This window comes from Lepisma saccharinum, chromosome 30 (genome assembly GCF_977018435.1).
Source record: "Lepisma saccharinum chromosome 30, izLepSacc3.1, whole genome shotgun sequence".
Taxonomy (NCBI): Eukaryota; Metazoa; Arthropoda; class Insecta; order Zygentoma; family Lepismatidae; genus Lepisma; species Lepisma saccharinum.
The window spans coordinates 29,889,064-29,914,533 of NC_139258.1; the positions used below are offsets into that span (position 1 = coordinate 29,889,064).

The 25,470-nt window shown below is 38.1% G+C and overlaps 1 protein-coding gene across 3 annotated transcripts in view; it reads right to left on the bottom strand.

The window, feature by feature from the left end:
- Positions 1 to 25,470, bottom strand: part of LOC145981962 (guanine nucleotide exchange factor DBS-like) — a 531,521-nt gene that overhangs the window by 407,564 nt on the left and 98,487 nt on the right. The window lies entirely within an intron of this gene.

The following is a 25,470-nucleotide window of genomic DNA, read 5'->3' on the forward strand; positions in this document are numbered from 1 at the left end:
TTGGGCGCTCGGAATGCACACGTGATGTAGAGACACCCTTATACAGATCGGATTGATTTTAGTTATTATGTATTAGTTTTAATCTGCGAATTAATTAATGTTTAAACGATATTTTTCATTTTATTGCAAGAGCTTTTACAATTCATTATTTTCAGTAAGGGGTTTGCCCCCGTATTATGTGAGGGACTCGATTAGTCATTTAGAAATAAATAAATAACAGTCTGCGTGTGAAACAAAACAAGGTGACGAACACACAATGTTTGCATTTCTCAGTTCGTCCATTTAATCAACATGTCGTAAGTGCATCTTGCGATTCAAGATTATTGGTACTGCACGACACTCGAAACACGACGGGGACATTTTAGAATAAAGTGTCTTGAATTTCAGTCCGTATATGTTGGAAATTCTTTGTCTTGGCCAGTTTGTAAATACTTCTTATAGGCATAGGTGTGCACACGGAGGTGACAAAGGTACCTGGCTACCCAAAATGTCTTCTAAAAAATAAAGAAAATATGTTCAACTACCATTAAAATAATGAAAATAATATCAGTGGTAAAAAAATAAGGAATTTCGTTTCATTTGAGATGACCAGCTCTCTCTCTCTCTCTCTCTCTCTCTCTCTCTCTCTCTCTCTCTCTGAGTCTCTCCCTCTCCACAAAACAATGTGATATTCCTTTACTATAGTAATCAGTAATCACGTAGTAAATAAATTATTTTTCCGTTGATAAATCGCAGAGCCCCTTCACATATCGGACCGTAAATATTATTTTCCCGAGGACCGACTTGTTGCTTAATGCAACCTTCTAACATTTCCAATAAGACTTTCATGAATGCTCTCTCACTTCTCATTCAATGACAAGTGTATCAATTTTCAGATTTTTGCTTACATCTGAATTCTACGGTTTAAAATGATATGTAACATATGGCATTAACTATGGAGTGACCAGGTACAGCAATATATTTAATGAAGTAGGCTAATGTGCATTAGAAAACATGGTAAAACTGAACCTACAGATGTACTTCGTGAGAGTGATTCAGCTGATAGTACCCGTAGAGATATAGCCTTGTATTTATCATTTTTGATTGTTTACTTTCATTACTTAAAATATCGACACGGTGATAGTAAAACCTGTGCTAAAGTGATAACAAATGCTCAGTCTATAATGTTAAATTTTCATGTTGATATACTTAGCAGTTTCTGTGAAAATAACATGAAGTTACGACTATAGGCTAGCCATGTCCAGATAGGTAACTGAAGCTTCCGTTAAGGGACCCCCAAATAAATTATTCTGCGCGCACCTATGCTTACAACATCGCAAGTATAATTATTATTTTGTATTTTGCCAGATAAGACTCCCAAGTTGTTGTTTTCAATTCAAGTGGCAATCTTGTTACGCGTCCCTGGAAGTTACGTCAGAGCGATCGGTTGGTGAGTTGGGTTGTATACGTCCAGTCATGGACACTTCTGGGTTGTAATGATTGCATTGAAAGTTAATGAGATTGTTATAACCCAGAAGTGTCCGTGACTGTACTTACAGGTTAGATTTTCAGCGCTCATAGATCAGAAACTAAGCACTTTCGAGGTTATGAGAATGAGGAAAAGTTTGTTGTTTTTTTATATATCTACCAGCATCCAACCGCTGTTGAAGTTGCTTTAGGACACCCTGTATATGTTGGAGGGGGGGGGACGGGCATGAGTTCATGGAACACTCATATACGGTCTTTGATTTATACTGCCCACCCTAATTTATGAATATACAGCTTCTGCCCACCCGGTTGAAAATTTCTCGCGCCGCCCCTGCTCCTCGATGGTATAATGATAACATCGTTACCTTGATACCAGCTGGAGGCACATGGCACAGAGGTTCGGATCCCACTTTAAACTGCAGGTTCAGTCCCGATTAGCATTTCTGTGCGTAAAATGGACTTAAATCCACAACCCAATCAATCAATTTTACAACTTATTTTCCTTCAAGTCGTTCGGCGCACAGGGCAGACTCCCGCCGCCCCCTAGCTACGGTACTGAAGACTAAGAAAAGCAGGTAATGTGAGCGAAGCGATGAAGAAAATTTTGCGAAAAGTATTTTTATTTGCATAAAATTTCAAGTTGTGAGCGGTAATTGCAGGTACACTTGGCGGTCAATGTTTGCCCCCCTTGCCCTCCCAAGAACTCATTTCCGTCCAAGGTTGGGGCAATGCCTCCCCTGCCCCTCCCCCTTGTGGTCGCGCCACTGCAACGGAATAAAAGTGGCGACACGTGAGCTGCGTTCGCGCTAAATCTTTCGTTGCTGGGTCACTTGATGTCGACAAATAAACTCAAGGTCAACAGATTTAGGGTCGCGTGGGTGTGCAGGGAAACGTGTAAGCTGCTTACGTGTCACCTATGATGTAAGCGCTCTCATTTTGATAGGAGTTTTTGGGATTGATTATGTCAGGGGAAATGTTTTCCTTACGCTAACCTGATGTGAGGGTAGGAAGTATCAACTAGGAATGAAGTTAATGGCAAGCAGAAACACACCTGTTGTGTGTGTGTGTGTGTGTACAGTGTACGTAGAGGTCGATTTGGTTGATTTGATGTTTTAACTCCACTTTAAGCACAGTAAGGCTAATCGGGATTAAACTTACAGTTTAAAACTATGATCTGCACCACTGTATGCCTCCACCGGGTATCGAACCAGGGACTTCTTGATTACAAGGGAACAACCCTACCACTGCGCCATCGGGGAAGCCGAATTAAATATTATCATGAGGATTCATAACATACCCAACTTACAGACCCTATTTCCAAGATGTCTCAACTACAATTTTACATTAAACAACTCTGGGAATAATTGAATGTCGATGCTAAATTAAAATGTAACACAATTCAAACAAGTTTCAAATGTAGCAGTTTCCTAGCTTCTTCCTTGCTCAATTCATTCAACTTAAATTGACAATTTGTACTAGCTGGTTAACCGTGGTGACAAAGTAAGAGAGTGATGGAAAATGTGATAAACACATAAGAGGAAATGAAATATTTCCGCAGCATTTGTCTCAAGTGACGGTGGAAACTTCAAGTTAACATTCACTGAGACGCGGCAACAGAAAGCAACAGAATTTCTGTTGTCTGCTTCTATTGAAATCAAATGGTTTAACGCCCACTACAGGGAAACGCACGGAATTTCCATGCCAGAAGTCTGCATGTTATCTTAAAGGTTATCGCACGCTGAGACGCCGGAAACGCGTCTGTTGCGTTCTGTTGCTGCGTTTAACAACGTCTCAGTGGGCGTTAAGCTTAACCCGTGAATTATAACCGGCTACTTCCAAAAACGAATCCGTTATCTTAGACGTTGAAAGGTAACGAGGTGTCTGACAGACCCGAGTGAAACTTAATTTGTCGACCATTTTGTGATACAAACTGCCATGGCAATCCCTTTGAATGTACCCCATGCTAGGTGCTTGCACTTTGGACGTATTTCTACGCTCTCTCGTGTTGGCTTGGCGTCCCTCGGACTCACATTACCAGTTGAGTTACACTTCTTGACACAAATATCACTGACTTTTATTCCACAGAAGTCGAGATTTGTTGAACTTTAAGTTTTGAAAGTGAAAGTAATTAGAAAATATTAACTAACTCTTTGTCATTCCTAAAACGGAAAGTGCGAGCGTCCCCTTGTAATCGAGGGATCCCGGTTTGGATACCTGATTGAGGCACATAATGGTTCGGATCACACTTTAAACTATATGTCCCGTCCCGACTAGCCATACTGTGCATAGAGTGGACTTAAAACACGAACTTAAACTCTAAGTGGAAAGTTTATTGTCACAGCAACCTAAACTTTTTTATCCGTTCCTACAATGGGTAAGATTAATTCAGGTTTCTCCATTGTTAACCAGTTTCTTTATAAGCATCTTATTAATTGCCATTCCATCTTTGTCTTGGCCTTTCTATAAGTGTCCTACAATTAGGTTTCCCAACCAGGATTCTGTAAGTTTTCTTTCTTCTCCCATTCGTGCTTGATGACCTGCCCACCGAAATCGTCTTTATTTAATAATTCTAATAACATCTGGTGATGAATATAGATTATCAAATTCATTATTTTTTACTCTTCTTCATTCTTCCTATTTCCGACATACGACTCGCACAAGACCCTGAATGAAAAAGAGGAGGTCAACTGAGCAACACATGAACATTTAAAAATTCTTGGTGAGAACAGTTGTTTGGCAAAAAGCACGACAAATAACGTTTTCATTTGTTTCAACAGGAGACACTGGCACAGTTCTTCTGTAAGACAATCCAACTCATTACAATGAGCAAGAAATTTCAATGGTGCACAATGACATTTTGTGTGGACAACAAATCACACAGCATTTCACAGTGATTGTCGCAAAAAACGTTCACATTTTGTGATATTATATACGAAAAGATTATTGTAGTTCGTGTCTTACCATTTACTTGATATTGTACCACTTTTCCACCCCATTTCTTAGTGATGTACCCTTTTCGTTTTTGGCGCCCATGAGCAAATGGAGAATAAGTTGGGAAAGAGTAAATAGCACGGCATCCTTTGAAAGTATTGACGCAAAATTAAATTAATGTAATATTCTTGTAAGTATGCAAATAAATAGATATAAAAATTTTCGCGCTAGCTTTGCTCGCAATTATCCCTCTTTGGGTCTTGATAAGATGATTGTGAAGGATTATACTTTAGCTACATTACGGTTTGATTACCTTTTTGTTATTTAGCGTCGCTTTTCTTTCACTTTGGGCTGATCGCGACTATGAGAATGAGTGATGATATGATAAAATTGATGAAGGAACACTCACAAATAACACTCATGCCCAACCCGAAATTCAAACCCGTGGTCCCTGGCGTCGTAGCGCGCTGTGCTAATCACACCGCCACGAAGGTAGGCTACTACATTGCCAGACACGACCAATATTCTTGGTGTTGATTGAATATTTATGTAAATTTAGGAGATGATGTCGCAGTTCATTAGGTGAATCACTTTCTAAAAAGCCCAAAAAGTGCTTTTGCAACAGAAAAAACGGGCCATCCCACAAATCGAGCGTCCCAAAGGCAAAATTGCACTAATTTTGCTTCGAATTTATTCCCCATCCAGCCTATTCACAGGACTTGGCCCGTGCGATTTCTTCCTGCAGGTGCACCATTTCAACGAAGTAGTTCTATTAAAAATACTACTGTATTGTCTGTTCCGTGTGCTGTCATAATTGTACTAAATATACTACATAACTAACGCATTGTAAAGAACCCGATACAACAGAAAAATATGTAATGTAAGATGTGCATATCAAACTTGTCGCAGAAAGTGAATTTTACACGTGAGACATAATCCAGATTTTTTTTACTTTGAAATACTCTAAGCCTAAGAGGAAAATTTGTTGCAGGAGCCAACAAATTCTATTTTCGCTATCAACAGCTCTGTGTATGAAATGATAATTGAATCAGTCATACGAACAAACAAGTTTTGGTTAAGACAACTGCAGCATGAATATTTGGTTTGCCCCACTGGTGTACGCAGGGTAGGTGTTGGGGGAGATGATGCTGTAGCTCCACAATTACCTATGAATTTTTGAGAAAATTTGAAATTCTGAAATTTTGAGAAAATTATTTTTTTTCAAGGGAAAGCAGTAAAAACTCTGGAAAGGGCAAAATGATAAAAGCAAACTCCCCTTAAAACGACCCCCCGATATTTGTCTTTGAACAACTTTAAAAAGGAAGGCAAGAAAATAATATTTATGAAATATTTTATATCCCGTCTTCTCCCAGAACAAAGTGAAGCAGCTATGTAATATCTACCTTTACAATTCCGGCCGGCTCCGAAAAGAAAAATCATGGGTATGCAAGTGGTGTGCCCAGTTAGATTTTTCTATCTTATCATTAAGTTGTGGGCTTTTTAACATCTATTCCCCGACCAAAAACACTGCATGCACATAATTTATTTTCTGACATTTCAAATTATCTAAGAAATCAATATGCTAGCTTTCTGCGTGTCGAAAATATACATTTTAAGATATAACTATCGACCACTTGACAGGCTATTGCATCCAAATTAAAATCAGTTACTATATTTATCAAAATAATATTGGGGGGTTATGATGATCGAATCTAGTTATGAATTTTGGCCTATTATCCTTATGCTTGCTGCCTTGAAATTCTTGATTTGGGGGACTGCGTTCAGGGCCTTGAGGGGGATGGGCATTTCTGGTGTAGGGAATCATAGTCCCTCTTTGGCCCAGTAAAAAGAATGTCTAAAGCAGGAAAAGGTGGGGCTAACGAAAGTCCTTGGTATGTCACTGTATGTAGAGTTCGTTAGAGTTTTATTTTTAAACCCACTTTATGCACATAAAAGCTTTTCGGGACTGTGGACTTGCAGTTTAAAGTGGAATCCGAACAACTTGTACCTCCACTTTGCATTAAACCCGGAGACCTTTGATTACAAAGAGATGGCATTACCACTACGCTACTCATCAAAGAAAGAAAAACTGAAACTCCATCACAACTTTTCAAGACAGGAACTGTTCCATTTGGAACATAGAAGGGGAGGAGAAAGGTCTGTTCCTCTTTCTGATAGGGAAGGAAGTGTGATAATTTACATTGACATTTCTTAACATTTTGATGTTTTCCCCTCAAAAATAGGACGAGACCCTAATGATTTTTTATTTCCATGTGTGAGTACATACAGCGTAAGTCAAAAAATGATGTTCCCGATTTCAGTGTCTATTTATTTCATTGTAATGATACGTAAATGACTGATATTACACACACAGATTGAAAAACGCAAAATGTTTTTCCTGGCGTATTATAAATGTTCTCTGTGTGATCCACGTGTTACACGACACACATCTAGTCTATAATCAAGTTCCTGCCACACTCTTCCTAGCATGTCAGGGTCCACGTCGGCTATGGCTGCAGTGATGCGCTCACGCAATTCCACCAATGTTGTAGCATTTTCTAATTGACTTGCAGAAGGCGGTTCAACCACAAATCTTGTTCGGAAATGCCGCTGAACGAGAATACAGAACACTTTCTGCTGTCTAGTGGTAGCCATTTTCCTCACTGCTACTAAACTGCTTTCTGGTGGCCGACAGCGCCACTACGAGTCTTCAATAAGAAGAAAAAAACGAAAAAAAAAGAAAACTTTGCATACCAAGTTTTACTCTTCCCTTTTGCTGTTTTGAGAAAAGCCTAATTCTAAAGTTGCGGATTTTGCAATAATTTAGTATTTAAAGGGTTATATCTACTAACAGCGTCAATATCCAAGTTATGTGCTATTTCAGTGAGTGCTAATAGTGAGCTTCCATGCAGAGTAAAAAAATGGGTAGTGTTGTTTAACCAAGATATTACGGGCCGAAATAAGTAAAAATACAGTCGGAACCTGTATTTTGGACCCTCTTTATTGCCGCATAACAATGGAAAGCAACAATGGCTCATAAAAACAATTGACTCTATACAAGCAAACAGTCTTACACTAACAACATATTTTTAAGAGGTATAGATAGAACCTCAGAATTGCATGTTTAAGGCCAGTGGTGGCTATTGGGTTCCAAAACCTGGGGTAAGGGGCGGTGCAAGGAAAATTTACTTTCTCTTCGTAGACAAGGCTTACCATTAAGAGGCCATAGTGAGGAAGCAAAAAAATGGGGAGCAACTATCCCTTAAATCGTCGCCTGTTTAAGGTTGCCATTTTAATTAGAACGTGAAATCGGAACATTTTTTACCACACGACTCCTCTGTTTCCAAGCATTAACATTGTGTGCCAGAACCATCTGAGTATGTGCGTTTGTCCATTTCTTCTCACCAGGCATCAAAACATCTGTGGTATCTGTGAGTGTTTTTACGAAGGTGTTACACATGCACGGAATGAGCAATCCACTCGACTAAGCGAGATTCAAACTGTGGGCTTCGAACTGAACGCAGGCAGTTCTCGAATATTTCTCTGTGATTCGAACCAGAACACCACTAATGTGTCTTGTCCTCCCATGTTTGCAGCTCTTATAAAAGCCGAAACCCACCAAATTGTCCACATTCAGGCACTCGCAAGTGTTCAAAATTGTGATTGATTCATTGATCTGCTTTATTTTACTTTGTTCAAAGATGTCTATCACAGCTTCCTCAGTCTTGTCATATGTCGGCACGAAACAAAGGAAGTTTTCTCGAATATAGCCGGATCGAGAAACAATTAATGCACAGTTCCCAACACATCTAATGTTTCGTCTCCCAATATGATCAAATGCTTACTCATTTGTCTACAGCGACGTGCCCAAGGGAGAGTTGGTGGGGTCATAACACCATTTGACAAAGTATTCCTTAAAAAAAAAGAACGTCAAAGACAGACAAATATTGCAAAATGAAGACTGACCACCAAAAATGGTATTCATAACCCCTCTCCCTTCCGAAAATTCTGGGGATACCACTCTTTATCTGGGACACATTATTTATAATGAACTCACCAAAAGTTTTTATCATTTCGTATTGGAGACTTAAGTAATATCGTTCTTCCCGCAGGTTTGTATATGATCCTTTAGGGTGTTGTCACCTGCCTTCGCACCTAACCTTAAAAAAGCCCTAATTTTCCATCCTTTATTTTACTAGTTTTTTGTGCCACGTTTGGCTAATTTGCGAATATGGGGATAAGTGACGATATGATGAAATTGATGAATGTACACTCAAAAACATCCATGCCCAGGCCGGTATTCGAAACCGGAACCCCTGGCGTCGTAGCGCGATGTTGCAACATCCTCCAGTTGGATACCAGTCGTCACAAAGTTAGTCCGCTACTCCTTTTGTCGGGAACATGAGAGACTTGCTGGGCAAGACATCAAGGCTTGCTGGGTAACAAGTATAACAAAGCCAATATCTGAAATATCACCATCTGTTGTAGGTTCACACATGCATATGCATTATTCTACTATATAAGGTTACAAACCGCATACACGGAATTTGGTCCGGTCACAACTAAATCATCAATCAGAACTTTGTTTTTCAGTTGATTTGTGCAGTTTATTTCTTTGTTAATAAACTGCTCCAATACCCGGTATTGTTGAAATATTAACTTTAGAGAAAGAGACGTTCGATCTCTTCGGCTCTCAACCTGAATTAGCACTACACTGAGACTCTGGAAGTTCCGCTGTCGTCATTGTCTTCATCTTTGGACCCGAACTGGAACTAGAAGTAGACTTCGTTACTTTTCATTTTCAAATCACTAGATCTTATAAAGCCACCAATGGACACTGACTGATCACTAATCGACTGTATGAGTTGTCACACTTATCTCTGAAGTCTCATTAACCGATTCTATTGTACAGGTCAACCGGGAAATTGAATATTCTCATATTCTAGAACGTTCAGCAGGAAAACGGTTCGTTAATATAGGCAGTAGTAGTTCGACTCCTTCTCTTATTCAAGAACGTTCCCTCTCGCGCTTTCCAGAGATTAAAAATTACAACGAATCGTCCTACTTGTGGCGATACCTTTGTTGTGCAGCTTTCAAATGCTGACAAGTCTTTCCATAGTGCTCAAGTTCGCTGCGACAACACCGAAAGCGCAAGAAAAGTTTACGTGCAATATTATGAACAACAGGGTTATAGAACATTCTTCGTCTTGCCTTGATCATTATTTCTCTCTTTAAGTCATCGTCCCATTATTCAAGAAGACAAAAAACTATTTTTTTCTAAAGTAAATTGAAAAATTTCCGATCCCCATCATGGATACGTGCTATTAACAATAAGAGAGTAATAGAACATTCTCTGTCTTGTCTAGATAATTATAACTCTCAAATTATGATCACATTATTCAAGAAATTAAAAGCCTCATTTTATCTAGTGTAAACAGAAAATTTTCGGAGGGGCTCGAGCCCCCAAAGCCCTCCCCCTTTGGATACGTGCCTGATGTCAGATTAAGATCGATGGCTTGCCTGTTGTATGCAGTAATACCGATCTCACTTCAAAACCTTTCTACGCTGAATATGACATGGTTTAACAAATTGAACAAGGGATGGTGGACGGCGTGAGGAAGAAAATGAAGGGGTGATGAAGCACCCTTCCCCACCTCCTGGCGGCCCCCCCTGATTCTAAGTAAACCCAAACTCATACACGAAAAACTGTGTATTGCCAAGTTCATACTTAATGCCAATCTTACAAGTTTATTGTGAACAATTTAATAAATGTAAAATATCAGCACTATGCCACGAAAATTTGAGTTTCTGTTGTGTCGGCACGGTGAGGTTGTCAATTTCGTGCATACTTTGGGGCAGGGAAATCTTATGACTGGACCATTAAGGAACAAATTATTTTTCAATTGTGTCTGTTACATAGTTAAGACATGGAATAATATATCATTTCAATTCCATTTTTCTTTAAAGGCATAAAAACACTTCTGGCAGGGATAAAAATAACTTTCTTTTGCAGGGGATAAAATTTATTGTGGTGGGGAAATCACCGGCACCCCCTTCGCTTAATTCGCACACTGCTTAACTCATTTAATTAATAACCTTCCTAAAATACCACTCTTTTTCCTCTCTGTCTTAACACATTCTCCCCGCTCCCCAACCTTTGTTTCATTACTAACATAAAAAGTAAAGTGTTCCCCTGTGCTTTGCACCAAGCTATGAAGGCGTATACGGAGTGTGGATTTAGGACCCCACACTTTCTTGATCACGGCCGAAGGTGGGCCGCCTTTATCTCCCAGAGCATCCTCCACGTACCCACTTTATACGACGCTGGGCGGGCGCAGGGCCGCTTGAACAGGTGGAAAAAATCCCGGGTCTCTCGCATGGTAGTCAGACGCTAGCTGAGCTACCGCGGTTTTTTTTAATTCAATTACTAGCAAGTAACATCTTACAACCAAGTTCGTTTCTAGAACGCCGGAATAATCTTGGTCCACTATATCCACGAGACGTTAACTAGATTTAGTTTAGCGCCTCGTACATACATATAATTGAAACCGTCAATAAAGAAGGTGGAAAAGAAAAAGGGGGAACAGAAATTCCGCTGATCTGGCGTCCTTGTTTATTTTAAAGGCACCAGGGCAATAAGCGTCTTCAGGGGTTCTCCCTTTTTCTTTCCTTATGCAGGGCTTGAAGCTGTACACTAGTTGTGGAAGCATTCCTTTTCATCCCGCACTGCGGCGACCTATTGAAAGAATATACATTCCAATTATTTTCTACAGCACGCTGCATTCTTTATGGAACCAAAACACAATTATAGTCCGCCCCTTCCAAGGTCAAGTGGAAACAATCTGAATTTGTTTTCTAAACATATGAAGTCACGTACGCGGTCACGAAGACAACGTGGGCGACCCAATGCTCTCCGAATCAAGTTATGTTTATTCCGTACTGAAAGAGACAAACAATACCCAGTCTGTAAGCCACATCGAACCAACGCAAAGCGACGTAAAATAACGAAGAAATAACTAATACCACAAAGAGCATATAGATATCTCACATTTTTAATAATAATAATAATAATAGGTAAAATGTAAAGTTTCCCGCGCATATAGCACCGTGCATGAGGCAAATTTAGGGGAGGTGGGAGCACGTATTCTTGATCTCGGCCATTTTGGAGGTGATGTGTTCAGCACCACACTCCGGCCGCCCTTACTCCCGAGGATTACCCCAATGTACTATTTTTTTTGAGTCAGGGTGAGCCTGAAATAATAATAATAATAATAGACGTCTGTTTGTAATGAACGACACAAACTGCAACGAAACTTTGTATCAAGATACTTTGAGAGTTACTTACAGACATGTACTTAATTTTACATTCATGTAAACAATGTATGTTTCATAATTCCCGGGTCTCTTTGGTTATTCCTAGAACACCCTTGTTTGTGAGATGGGGCCTAGTGTTGTGTAGGCCCACCAGATCAAAACAAACATTGGAGGAGCAAGGGAATTTGTGCTTTCTTCATAGCATTGCTAGCGACTTCTGGCCTGTCACGAATTCACAGCTGTCATAAACAAATGCGTGTGAAATATTGTGTAACTGTAAAGACAAGAGAAGAATTCGCACGAAACCTAGTGGTGTGAAAAGTTGGGTAAAGTAAGGTTGAACCCGCATTATTTTATTTTTTAAGAAATAAACTTAAAATGATAGTGAGGAAACAACAACACGAACAACAAAAAGAGAGGTTAGGCAGAAATATTGATCTGCTTTCCTGATGATACATACTACATTTCATTTAGCATAAGAGAGGGCTTCCAGCCATTGGATGTAACCGTCACTTGAACCTTACATCCATGCATATACCTACCTATATGTACATATGTATGTATGTATTTATGTATGTATGTAAATATTTATGCATATTCACTACTTACCCATTTTTGACATTTGCAACGCTCTGTAGAAACTAAATATTCAGAGCTTAATCATCGAAATTCAAAAAACAATAGATGTACAATTTGCCAGTAAGAAATTTACTTTTGAGTGCATAGGTGGTGGGGGAGGGGAGCGGGAACAAAATAGAAAACTTACAACTCTGCTAAGATGGCAATTACTGTAAATTTAGAGCTTTTAGGCAGATTTTTTTACAGTCGCTGTATACCTTTGAGGACTAGAGTGATAATTCATTTGAGTAAAATTGGGTCATAGCCTTCGATAAGGCGGGAGGAGAATGGATTTTCGCTATTTTGCGCGATTACAAAATGCTGTAAGTTGAGAGATCTTTAGTTTTTCTTTCGGCGAAGTAACGAACTTGATTGATTTATTGATTTGGTGTTTAAGTCCACTTTATGCACAATAAGGCTAATCTGGACTGGACCTACAGTTTAATTTGGGATCCAAACCATTATGTGCCTCTACTGGGTAGAAGTGGCGAACTTGTTTCAATAAGTTAAACTTACTCTAACCTCTGGCGTAAATACTCTAACCTCTTGCGATATCTTGAATTGTACAAACATTGCCACAACAACAGAAACAGTGCTTTCATGTCGCACAAATATCTACACATTCAGTTGCTTGCTATAAGCGAGTGGTATAAGCTATTATTTTAAACAGTGGATCTACAAGCTGATGGTTGATTTGCTGACTGGATTGGTTTTCGTAGACACACCCGCATAATGTCGTTCGAAGCTGTGCTTCAGGACAACTCAGGGCATGATTAAATGCTTCGATACCCATGGAGAACATTATAAGCTGCAACCCTAGCTCCAACTTGTTCAAACACAAATCTAGAACATATTTTAAAAACGAAGATTAATTGCTTCACAATGAAACTACTCGTTACGACCCTGTTGATTACAATTTTACAACTTTGTTCACTACAATGATAAACAATTCAGGATTTGAGGAATAAAAGGGTGGAGGAGCGGCACCTCACATGCTTGACACATGCGTACATGAACATACCTTAGCCTACAAGAAAAATTGTTCCCACAAGAAAAATTGTCCCTACAAGAAAAATTGTCATTTAACCAACTTTTACCTCAAGTATGCATTTTGTATGCGATATTTAATGGGAATAAAATTTGACTATTCCTAAAAAGATATTTCGGTCCCCCGTTTTTCTTCTATCTTTCTCGGCGACACTGTAATGTTGACAGAAGCTCTTTGATATTTTCAAAATAAAATGTTTCCTCTATTCGGAGGAACGTTGTTGTCCATACCTTACTTTCTTCTGTTTTGTTATTTTACGTCCTTTTTCTACCTCTCTAGGTTAATCACAATACAATGAGGATGAAGGATGAATTGATGAGACAGATGACGGAACAAACACACATCGATTACCCAAGATTCGAACCTAGGATCAGTGTGTGAAAGTGCAACCCCCCTCTTTGAAAGGTTAGCCCCCAGTCCCTTGTTTTATCCGACCCTCGGGATTACTTCCTGCTTTAATCCTTCAAATCTCTCCTTTCACCTCACCCTGGGTGCCAAGCGAGCAGATTATATTTGAGCCGGAAATACGAAAGGGGGGTTTCACAATTTATATTTTCTAGTCCCTGGTTCGTTATACATGTACAGAAAGTGAATAAACAACTGGTTTAAAATGGACAGTACTGTAGTTCTTAGAGTTAATTCAGCAAATCATAGCGTTTCTAGTAGGGTCTCCTCGATGGCGCAGTGATAGCGTCGTCGCCTTGTAATCAAGGGGTCCCGGGTTCGATACCCGGTGGAGGTACACAGTGGTTCGGATCCCACTTTAAACTGTAGGTCCAGCCCCGATTAGCCTTCCTGTGCATAAAGTGGACTTAAAACACAAAATCAACAACAGCAACAACATTTCTAGTAGGATTATATTGTTTATTATACGTTGTTATATATATACATATTTACATATCGTTTCCATGTGTGTCTTGCATACACCAAATTAACAGAGCTATAAATCAATATAATTGCGCACCTATGGCTTACACCATCGGCACTTCCTTTACCGCAGAGTTAGCAAAACTATCTCTGCGGGCCTACCCTCAGCTTAAATTATATTCCGTTCATTACAAATGCGTTTCCTCACGCCTTTACTCTTTCTTCTGGGCATCAATTATTCAATACGGAAATAGCCAAATATTCAAAACTTTTCTAAAGGGGGCTTGGGACAGCAAACAGGGGTTGGCTTAAACCAAATGCTACAATCTTATAATAGTCTAGCCACCAAAAGTGGATTAAACTCAAGGAGACATTCCTCGTCGTCGAAAGATGGGGAAACACTGTTTTCTATAAAAGCCTAATTGGCTTTTTTATAGTCTGGGTAAATGTCCGTGGACGTGGACCACATAGCGTTGGAAAATTCCACTGTAACGATCTTTGGAAAGACATCTCCCCCACTGGGGTGATAAAAAACAGGGGAATCTAATATCCAGTAAAGCACAATCCAATGAGCACATACACTTACATCCAGTAATAACATAAAAGTACACACATGAAAAACATATTACTTTACCCTACACCTTGTAGCTGGCCAGCAATTAATTAACATATTTCCAAAACCAGTAATGCTCAATCCGACCATTACAAGTGCTGCGAGGTTTTTCTTGGCTATGACATTTATGTTACGAAGATTTCACACAAAAGATACAAATATCAAGTACGTACAGGAGACAAGCAAGTTGCTTGAAGCAACAGAGGGTTTCGTACCAAAGCAACAAAATGCAAGGGATACAACACCTGGATCTTCTTTGCAATCTTCAAAGTAGCATTCACTGCACGTGAACGGTGCAACTAGACTATAGAAAAAAACGAACCTTTCCAAGAGTCAACCAATCTACAGGCAACTGAGTTGCTTATTGCGTCGCCCCGGTGTGGAAGGTCACACTTGCTTCTTAATGTTCGTTTCTTGTTTACTTATTCTTCTGAAATCTGCTTTGGCCTGAATTTTCCTTAATGCATCAAAATATCTGCTTTCGGAAATTTTAATGAGCACGTTTTAAGAACATCTCAACGACCAAAGTCAAGAATTAGTAGAACTTTTGACTGTCTTCTAATCACCGCAAATTAGCAAATATATTTCCATCAATTGATTGTAAATTGATTATGTACGAGTTACATGTAAATATATTTTGTAAACTTCAAGTTAGTATATTTCATTGATTGATTGATTGATTTGGTTTATTTTACTTCGAATTTCTGCCACTTTTGGATAGTCGCGAAGATGAGGATGAGTGATGATTAGACGAAATTGATTAAGTGATACTCAGAAAGAATACTCAAGCCCCTGGCGCTGACCACTCCGACGGTTAGTGTATTTCATTTTACATAGAACTTTAAATAATTCTTTTTCTTCCATGTGCAGCAAGTTGTACCACAGTTATGTTCGGAATTTGGCAACTTCGACATTACCGTTAACGAAACAAATAGTTGATGTTGGTACGATGAATAAAAGCGAACTATGGAGATCACATTTTATGTATTTTCCGCCCATAATTATAATACATGAAAAAGTTAACCCACAGTTTTAAATTTTCACATGCAAATTTGCTTCATTATTCGGGCTGGTTGATTAGAGGATAACAGCAGTGTACGTAAAAATGATGAAGCATAGCGTTATGGACCTCAGGTTGAAATTCTAAGTAAAGCATGCAGGTGCGAAAATCCCTCCACTTATTTCATGAGTTCATGATTCATGCTTATGTCACGTCGTAGATATGTAAAAAGAAGTTAGAGCGGTGTTTACAGTGTAACTGCGAATGCTCTATGCTATGGGTACTAATCAGAAAGTAGTATATCCATAGTTGAACTCACATTGACAGACAAACAATTTTATCGACATGTCAATTATTCCATAATGCTAGACTTAAGACTACTTTGAATCCAATTTGCAATTATTTCTGAGCAATCGACAGGTATATGTTGTCAAATTGTTTACCCTCACCTACAAACAGACAAACCATTTGAGAACATTTTGCCGAGAGAAGTTGTCATAGGCATAACTTGGCGGGGGCAAGGGCGGGCAACCGCCCCCCCCCCAAAAAAAATTCAGGTGTTGAGTGAAAGAGAGGTATATTCCACACATAAAATGTCAGAAACAGAAAATAGTTCAGAACTCAATGTGCTGTCAGAAATGTGTGAATATAAGAACACTGATCATGAGTTTCAACATAGATCTTTCTTGTGTGTGAGGAACAACATTACGAGAACATTTCCAAATTTGAAATGAACTGTTCGAAACATTATTGACAACCTCCGTGAGTTCAGGATGCTGTGAGCATTCTTTCTTGCCCTCGAAAGCTCAGGACCAATACACTGTATACTCAAAACTACTGGGCATTAAATACTTCGCCTTATTGCTGTTTTGTATATTTAACAAACGAATGATATTAATAGGTCCAAAATTATAAATGAATTTTACTCGGACGCAACTCGTCAAGAAAGGAAACTGAAGCTTCGTTAGATTGATTTTGTGTTTTAAGTCCACTTTATGCACAGTAAGGCTAATAGGGACTAGACCTACAGTTTAAAGTGGGATCCGAACCACTTTGTACCTCCACCGGGTATCGAACCAGGGACCCCTTGATTACAAGGCGAGGACACTACCACTGCGCTATCGGGGAGGCCTGAAGCTTCATTAGAACTAGAAGCTTCACTCATACTTGTGTGCTATATGTGGTATGTGGCGGATCGCATTTATATGCTATATAAAGATCGAAATAGGCTATGCATAAAGACACCTTCGAAATTGTATTATGGTCTATATATGTTTATGACCTCACGGATACTCTTGGGGTGCCACGTCTCACATGATTCCAAATACTGAAGGAATTCCCGTCTAAAGCCCACATATTTTGCGTGGCTGGGTACCATCATTTTTCAACATAGATAGCAAAAACTATTGCATTTCTATCATTTGTATTTGAAGAATATATATCGTTTACAGAGGAGGAATTGATGAGTTGCTGGGCTCATTCATAGTTTTCTTGTGCAATAATAGAACCATTATGCACTAGAGGTATTAACTGCTCAACATGAGTGACAAAACTTGCTGCAAACAAATTGTAAAATAACACGACGTGTTTTACACGCTAAAAAATAGTTTAACTATACTGTGCAAAATGAAACTAAATTCATGCAAACAACCTCACACCGTACTGCATACTTTGCACACCATGGTACAGAGTTTTCAAAGGCCTGAAATTCTGGCCAAAGCACATGACCAGTTTTCTTGAAATGTATTATTATTTAATGAGGATACAGGGGTAAAAAATTGATGTTAAATAATTCAGAATCACCCCTTCCCCTCTCCAGGTACACTTTGGACGTCATCGTATATACATGCTTGAACTCCGATTCTTATTCTTTAAAATGGCAGAAATACAAAGAGCGAACTATCGCGCCCTCTCACAGAAAATACTACAAAATTTAGAAAGAGAACTACATTGGTTAAATGTCCAATTTATAAAGTAGGTATTTCAGGGCTTTGGAAATACTGTGTGGTCCTTACGGCATGGAGGAAGTCCTGCTCTTCACGGCCACCGGAAATGACATGAAATCGTGGAAGATATAAGAGTGAAAATTTCCATACAAGTCGATATTTCTCTACGGCTCAAGTGCTGGGACGTGCACAGAGGATAGCAGAAAGTCAACAAATCTGAAAAGTTTCATGCTTTGTGACGTATAAATTATCTTGTTAAGTTGTTGTTCTAACCTCACTTTATACACTAATACGATAATCGGGACTGGACCTACAGTTTAAAGTGGAATCCGAATCACTATGGGCCTCCACCAGGTATCGAATCTGGGACCCTTGATTACAGTTTAAAGAGTATTGACAACAATTGTATTTGTAAATTCCCAGGTGAATAACCAGATGTTACTTTAAATATCAAAAGTATTAAATTGAATATTTAAATGCGGACAGTTTGCAATATATTAAATAATTCTGGCATCAGCGAATGTGCATGATCATCATCTATTCACTGTTGAAACAGTTTGACCTTAACTCCTTCAATATTAAAATTTCTAACATGTACCATTTGAAACAAGTATTTTCAGGTGGGGAAGGCCACCTTAAAACAAGCCCCCAAGGACTAATATTTGCAACCAGAAAGAAGAATGCTCTTTTATCTCCTAAGTTTAAATTAAGTATAACAACAAAAGTTTGCTGTGTGTTTAAAATTTCTATTCGGCTTGTTAATTTTCCAATAAATAATTAATGGTTTTAAAAGTTTAATTAAAAATTGATTTTATATTAATATAACTTTATAATTTTACAAATACAGTAGTTATGGGATGAAAAAATTTCGATCCTGCCCCCCCCCCCCAAGTTAGGTCTCACGTTACGCCCATGGAAGTTGCTATTTAAAATATCTATCAAATTACACGTTCGTAGCTTTAATTGAGTCCAAGATTTTTAAGTATAAGAATATTTTCATTGTTGACTTTCGATTCATTGCCTCTCATAAACAGACGGATATTCACATCCAGATACTTTATACCGCTCCATGCTAGTATTTGATAGGTCTACCTATCTACGCTTCTATTTTATGGTTTTTAACTATCTATCCAATTATTTCGTGAATGACTACAACAATGAAATAAAAGATTTTTAATAACGCGTCCGGTTGGTTTGACAAATTTCAATTTATACCTGGAACAGTTTCGGTCACGTCACCACTTTAAAATTCAGGGTGATTCGAAAGTCGAAAGAGAAACACCCATATAATTTATACAGATATTATAAACCGTGAATGCAATCACGTGCAGTATGTAGGAGTATATGTGTCCATACCTTACTTTCTTCTCCTGTTTTGTTATTCTACGATATTTTTCTACCTCTCTAGGTTAATCGCAACACAATGAGAATGAATTGATGAAAGTGGATAGAAAGTTTTTCTTCTTTTTTTAAAAATGGGAATAGGCAAATGACATATCAAATTCATGTAAAATTTTCTGAAAAATTGAATGGTGAAATCCGGTTTTAAGATATCGGTATTACTTTCGAAGTTATGGGGTGTCAAAAAGTACCGACGTATAAACAGGCAAAAACATGGAACCAGCCAATTTCATGACACCGCATAACGTTAAACCTATAATATCATTACCATTATGTCTTGGACTAAAGAATGCACCAAGAATTCCCGCTCCAACTTCAAATCCGCTTATTTTTCTTTACTTCGAAAGGGGATCATGTGTCATACCGAAATAACGTGAAATTTTCTGAAATATCACATTTTGAAATCCTTTTTAAGGGATTTTTATTCGTTTTTGAGTGTCTGCATAATATAAAATTACGTACTTAATAATGGTTCTCCTGAACTCGAAAACTGTCAAAGATGTTTGATGTGTTACTTATCCCTATTCCCATTTGAATAAAGGTTAAATGAAATATGTCGAATAAATATGGAGGACGGGGTATGTAACATGCCTCAGAGATGAAGCACTTTATCTCCTAATACCGCATATGGCTACATTAATGGTCGATGTTTCAACTCGAACAGAAAATGTAAATATTCAATAAAACTTTAAAAAAGCGAACTTCGAGTCTTTATATCGAAAATTAACAGACTATGACTGGGTAAATCTATGCGATATTGAGGATGTCAATACACTAACTAATACGTTTTATGATATTTTATATAATATTTTGAATGACTGCGTACCACTGAAACGCATCAAGGTACCTAAATATCCTGTGTGGTTCAATGGTGACATTATTAGGAAAATAATGTCAAAATTATATCATTACAAAAAGTGGGAAAAGGTCATTGCAACGCAGAGTATCATGAAGGGAAATACAAGAATCTTAAGAAAGAGATAAAGAAAGGGCTAACAGCAGCATCAGTGGCGTACGCAAGGGGGGGGTTACGGGGTTTAAACCCCCCCTTGAGCTTATGAAATATTATGAAACATGCTGTGGAAAAAAATTAAATGGCCAATTTTTCACAGTAAAAGATCTGGGCCAATAATATTACTATTACTACTTCTACTACTATTATTATTATTATTAATAATAATAATAATTTGAATTATTATTTCCATGCAGCATGGACAAAAGCACAGCATTCCAAACACAGGCGTCTTTCAGAGTGATGCCTTGAGAATAAACACGAGTTTATTAGGTTAGGTTAGGGTAACTATGATTTAAAAGAGAAAAAAAGTTGTTTTGTATCTCAGTTGCAACAATGTTCAATACACTGCCGTACGTAGGATTTTTTTTTTCGGGAGGGGCTGGAATAGTAAATGTGGATAGCACATGGCTTCGTTTTGGAGGGCAGGATGCATAATAAAATATTTCGTATTTTTGGAGCTTTTCAGTCTATTAAAATTGTATTCAAAGACAAAAATGGTAATCGGGATTCACTTTAAAAGAGGTTTCGCATTTACACATTTTGATTTTTTAAAGTTCTTAACGGATTTTTATTTGAAAATTCTGATTTTCTCAAAATTTCGGTAGGGGCTGGAACACCATCGGCCACCCCTCTACGTACGCCAGTGTTCAACGAACATGTATTTTTTTGTGTGTGAACAATGAGAATTAACAAAATAAAGTTCTTGGTACGTTGTAAGAGGCTAATACAATCACCAATTCGCCTTCCCATTGTATTGTTTACCGCAGCACGTTTGAATGTCTCTCTTCAAAATGTGTCACCTTGTTGACTAGACAATTATTGAAACGACAATAAACTTAACTATTGTAAAATGTTTTGTTGGTAAGAACAGCGAGACAATCCAGATGTGAATTATCGGGGACATTTATGCGGGGAAGAAGCCGGAAAAATTCCAACCAATTTCGGGAATCAAACTCTGATCTCTCGCGTGGTTGTCAGACGTTCTACCGACCAGATCACCGCAGCTCCTTGGATGAGTTCCATACTTTGATTATTTCAATTTATTTTAATATATTTTCTTGTATTTATGGATCTTCTTCACCCTTGAAATGTCTCACCTCGTTGACCAGACAATTATTTCGTAACAAAAAAACAAAAAAATGCTCCCAGGACTTGATAAAAATCGAATGACTAGAAAGTAATTTCGTTCTAATGTTTTCATAAATACTATATTTATGTAGATCTCTACTACTTATTAGTAGTAGTAGTGGTATTAGTAGTATTATTAGTATTAATTTAGCTAATTAATTAATTATAAGTATTATTAATTAATTGTGATTTTTATTATTTAATTAAAGTATAATAAAACAATGGTAATGTGAATTTGGAAAAAAGTTTTAGAAATAACACCCCCCTTGATGAAATCCTGCGTACGCTACTGAGCAGCATACAAAGTGTACATCCGTGAGACGGAGGAAAACATAGGGATAGATGTAAATAATGTATGGATTTATATTAGAAATAAAAAGAGGGATTCAGGTAGCAATACTTTTGAATACAACAATGAAATCTTACACAATGGGCACGATATTGTAAATGCATTTACTACCTACTTTCTATCGGTGTACAAAGATGCTTCACAGTACTCTATAGTTGAATCAGATAAGTGCGAAATCGGAGTGCTTTCCCAACTCGATATATCGCATATCGAATTGGATGATATCGAGGAAGCAATTAGAATGTTGAAAGCCAAAAAATCAGTGAGGATGGACATCATTCCTCCCTATGTGGTCAAGGCGTGCGCTGAACCGCAAATAAAACCATTGAGTATAATATTCAATAACATTTTAGAACATCACAACTTCATATCAAAATGGAAAATCACTAAAGTTAATCCCTTCCTAAAAAAGGCAAATGCAAAGAACGTTGATTGCTTTAGGCCAGTGTAAATTCTCTCAGTTTTTTTGCAAAGTGTTTGAACAAATACTGTACGAGAGAATAATGGCCAACGTACGACCAGCTATATCTCCCATGTAACATGGTTTTATATCGCGGAGGTCGACAATCCCAAACCTTGCCGAATTTGCATATTTTGTAGCTTATGAATTAGACGAAAGGAAATAGGTATCTATGCTGACCTGGCCAAGGCGGTCGATTCGGTAAATGATGACATTTTACTTCAGGAACTATCGTATTTTAATATATTTCTGAAAACGCAATTATGCTGCTAAAATCTTACCTCATGGACCGAAAGCAAATTGTCAATTATAGAGGAAACATATCTCTGGAATACCCTACGCCTTCTGGGGTGCCGCAGGGATTCAATTTGGGCCCACTCATTTTCTTACTCTTTATTAATGACTCCTGAAAATTATTACGAAATCACGTTGACTTACATTTGCTGACGATGTAAAAATATTTAGAACAATTTGCTCTGACGAAGACAGCCTTGACTTGCAGGCAGACGTAAATAGATTACTACAATGGAGCGAAAATAATATAATTTCATTTAATCTTGATACATGTCAGGTAATGTCTATAACAAACGCTGAAATAAAAGTAAACTTCCAGTGTCAGATGGAAGGAAAACAAATAGCTAAGGTCACTAAATTCACGGATCTTGGTGTCACGTATGACGCAAATCTATGTTTTAAAGAGCATATGCATCATATCGTTAACCAAGCATATAAGAAATTAGGATTGATAAAAATATGTGGGGAAGATCTAGAAAGTACATCAATATTAATAATTTTTGTATGTCTCCCTAGTAAGCTCACTCGTAGAATATGCATCGGTAATATGGCAGCCCTTGGACAAAAAAAAAAAACATATGAGGGAAATAGAAATGATTCAGTCAAAGTTCTTGAGGTTCATAAAGTATAGAGAAGAGAAAGTATATCCTAAATTCAATCCGTACTCTGAGCTTGTATCGCAGTTTAACATTGAAAACATTGAAGAAAAGTTTAATCTTAATTTGATGAGCACATTATATAAAAGCGTTGATATAAACAGTCTGTCATTTCAATCATTCAAAAAAGTCCTACTGGCTCAGTGGAGAAAGGGGTGAGGGATTCGTCTGTATAGGAATTAGTGAAACAATTTATGTTATGCACAGATATATGTAATGCACATATACAAATGCACAAAATGTATGCATGTCTTAATGGAACAATGTTCTGTGGCATCATTTGTTAAATAAATAAATAAATATAAAATATCTGGAGAAAATATATGTGCGGTTTCCGACTTTTGGATTGGATTGGAGATAATTTATACCGGGATTGTTTAGAATTTTCTTTGTCGTAAAATTGTGTTTATTTTTGCGGATGTAGCGTCAACAGATTCTGTTGATATGGATGTCTCAACTCGCATCGACTCTTGTCACTCACGGCCAGACAGACGGACGGTCCGATAGAGATGGATGTGTTTACCTACTACCTAGGTCTATCAGATTTTTGAATTTGTAGCTTTGAGACACTGATCGTTCATACGGGCTGATGGACTTGGACAGAAACACTTTACACATTCGCTAATCAGTTTCCTAAAAGGAATATAAGATAATCCAAAAATATAATATAAAAATAATATGGCAATAAATATCGTGTTTAGTAACGTTACAGAAAATCATGAAAAATAAAGTGGGATATTACACAGCCTTTACCCAGTCAGAACTATATTTTTTAATATATATTAAACATAGCTTGTTTATTGTGATAAATGTGAGGTAAAAGGTAAAGTTCCCGGTGCAGATAGCACCGTGCCATAAAGGCACATTTAGGGGATATAGGTATAGGACCCCTCATATTCTCGAACTCGATCTCGGCCATTTGGAGGTGATGTGATCAGCAGCCCGCTGCCGCCGAATTTACCCCTCAGGGTTGGCCCCAGGTAGCAATAGATTTGAAACTGTGTGAGCCCAGACCCGCTTTATGCGGGGACAAGGCCGGGAAAAATTCCGAGAGTATATCAAGCCCCACCCGGAAATCGAACCCTGGTCACCCGCTTGGCAGTTAGACGTCCTGAGGAAAATAACTGCCATTAATTTTTTATCACATCATTCGTAGCATATATTTTGTAATATCAACTTTATAATAAAGATGTATGTATTTCGACGTTCACAAGATTGGACGTTTGACTTCCAATATACCTACATCACACGATGCAGTTCAAAGTGATTCCAGCGAAGGAACTCAAGGTCGAAATGGAGCAGTGGACATGCTGTGAGCAACTTCCACAAATGTTCTCTGGGGCTGCTGTGTTTTTATCAACAACGAAACACAAGACATTAGGTTCCAAGCATGTGCGTGGGTATCACGAATCGAGGCATTGCAATCTGAACTTCTAACCTGTCACGTTTCTCCTTTCCTTCTCAACTCACAAGGCAGCTGATTCTGATATGCTTACGTCACGGGGAACGACCTACGTTTTTTTATTCACTTCTGCTGAAAGGTTTTTGGAAACTATGAATGAAGTTAATGAGAAGCGGAAAATTGAAGGATCTTTTTTTGTGATTGGGTGCTTGTTTATTTACTCATCATTGCTTATATGCACAATTAGCTGAATTGATTGATTGATTGATTTGGTGTTTTAAGTCACCTTTATGCACAGTTACGCTAATCGGGATTGGATCTACAGTTTAAAGTGGGATCCGAACCACTATGTGCCAGGGACCCCATGATGACAAGGCGACGACTCTGCCACTGCGCCATCGAGGAGGCCTCACAATTAACTGAACAGAGACGAGAGGATAACGGTGTATAAAAAGTGAACATTAAGGGCAGGGAATAAAGCGTCAGTGGCACTATCTCGGCAGTCGCCTGAATAGACTCAACAAGACAACGAGAATGTTAAGGCTGTCGTGAGATGTGAAGCAGTGACCACCCAAATATAAATACGTATATCCTTTACCGAGAAAAATGAAAAACGTAATACAAATGATAGCGAGTGGTTGAAGCTGCATTCAAGGTTCTCCGGGACCGATTCCACATTAAACTGTAATTCCAAACACGGTCAAAAATATATGCTAACTAACTTACTCTATTTTATTGACACATACACTGAGGAATTTAAGTAGGGGCTTCGCCGATAGGACGTTGATCTTGTAAATATAGGTTCCAGGATTTGATTTCTTATGGGGTCACGTTTCAAGTTGTCCTTGTCGCACTTTGAATTTGTAGCTCCAGTTCGATCAGATCGGGCATAAAGTGGACGTAAACTTCCGCTCGCTTCGGTCAAAAATAATATGAAATACTGGCAAAATACATCTGCAAG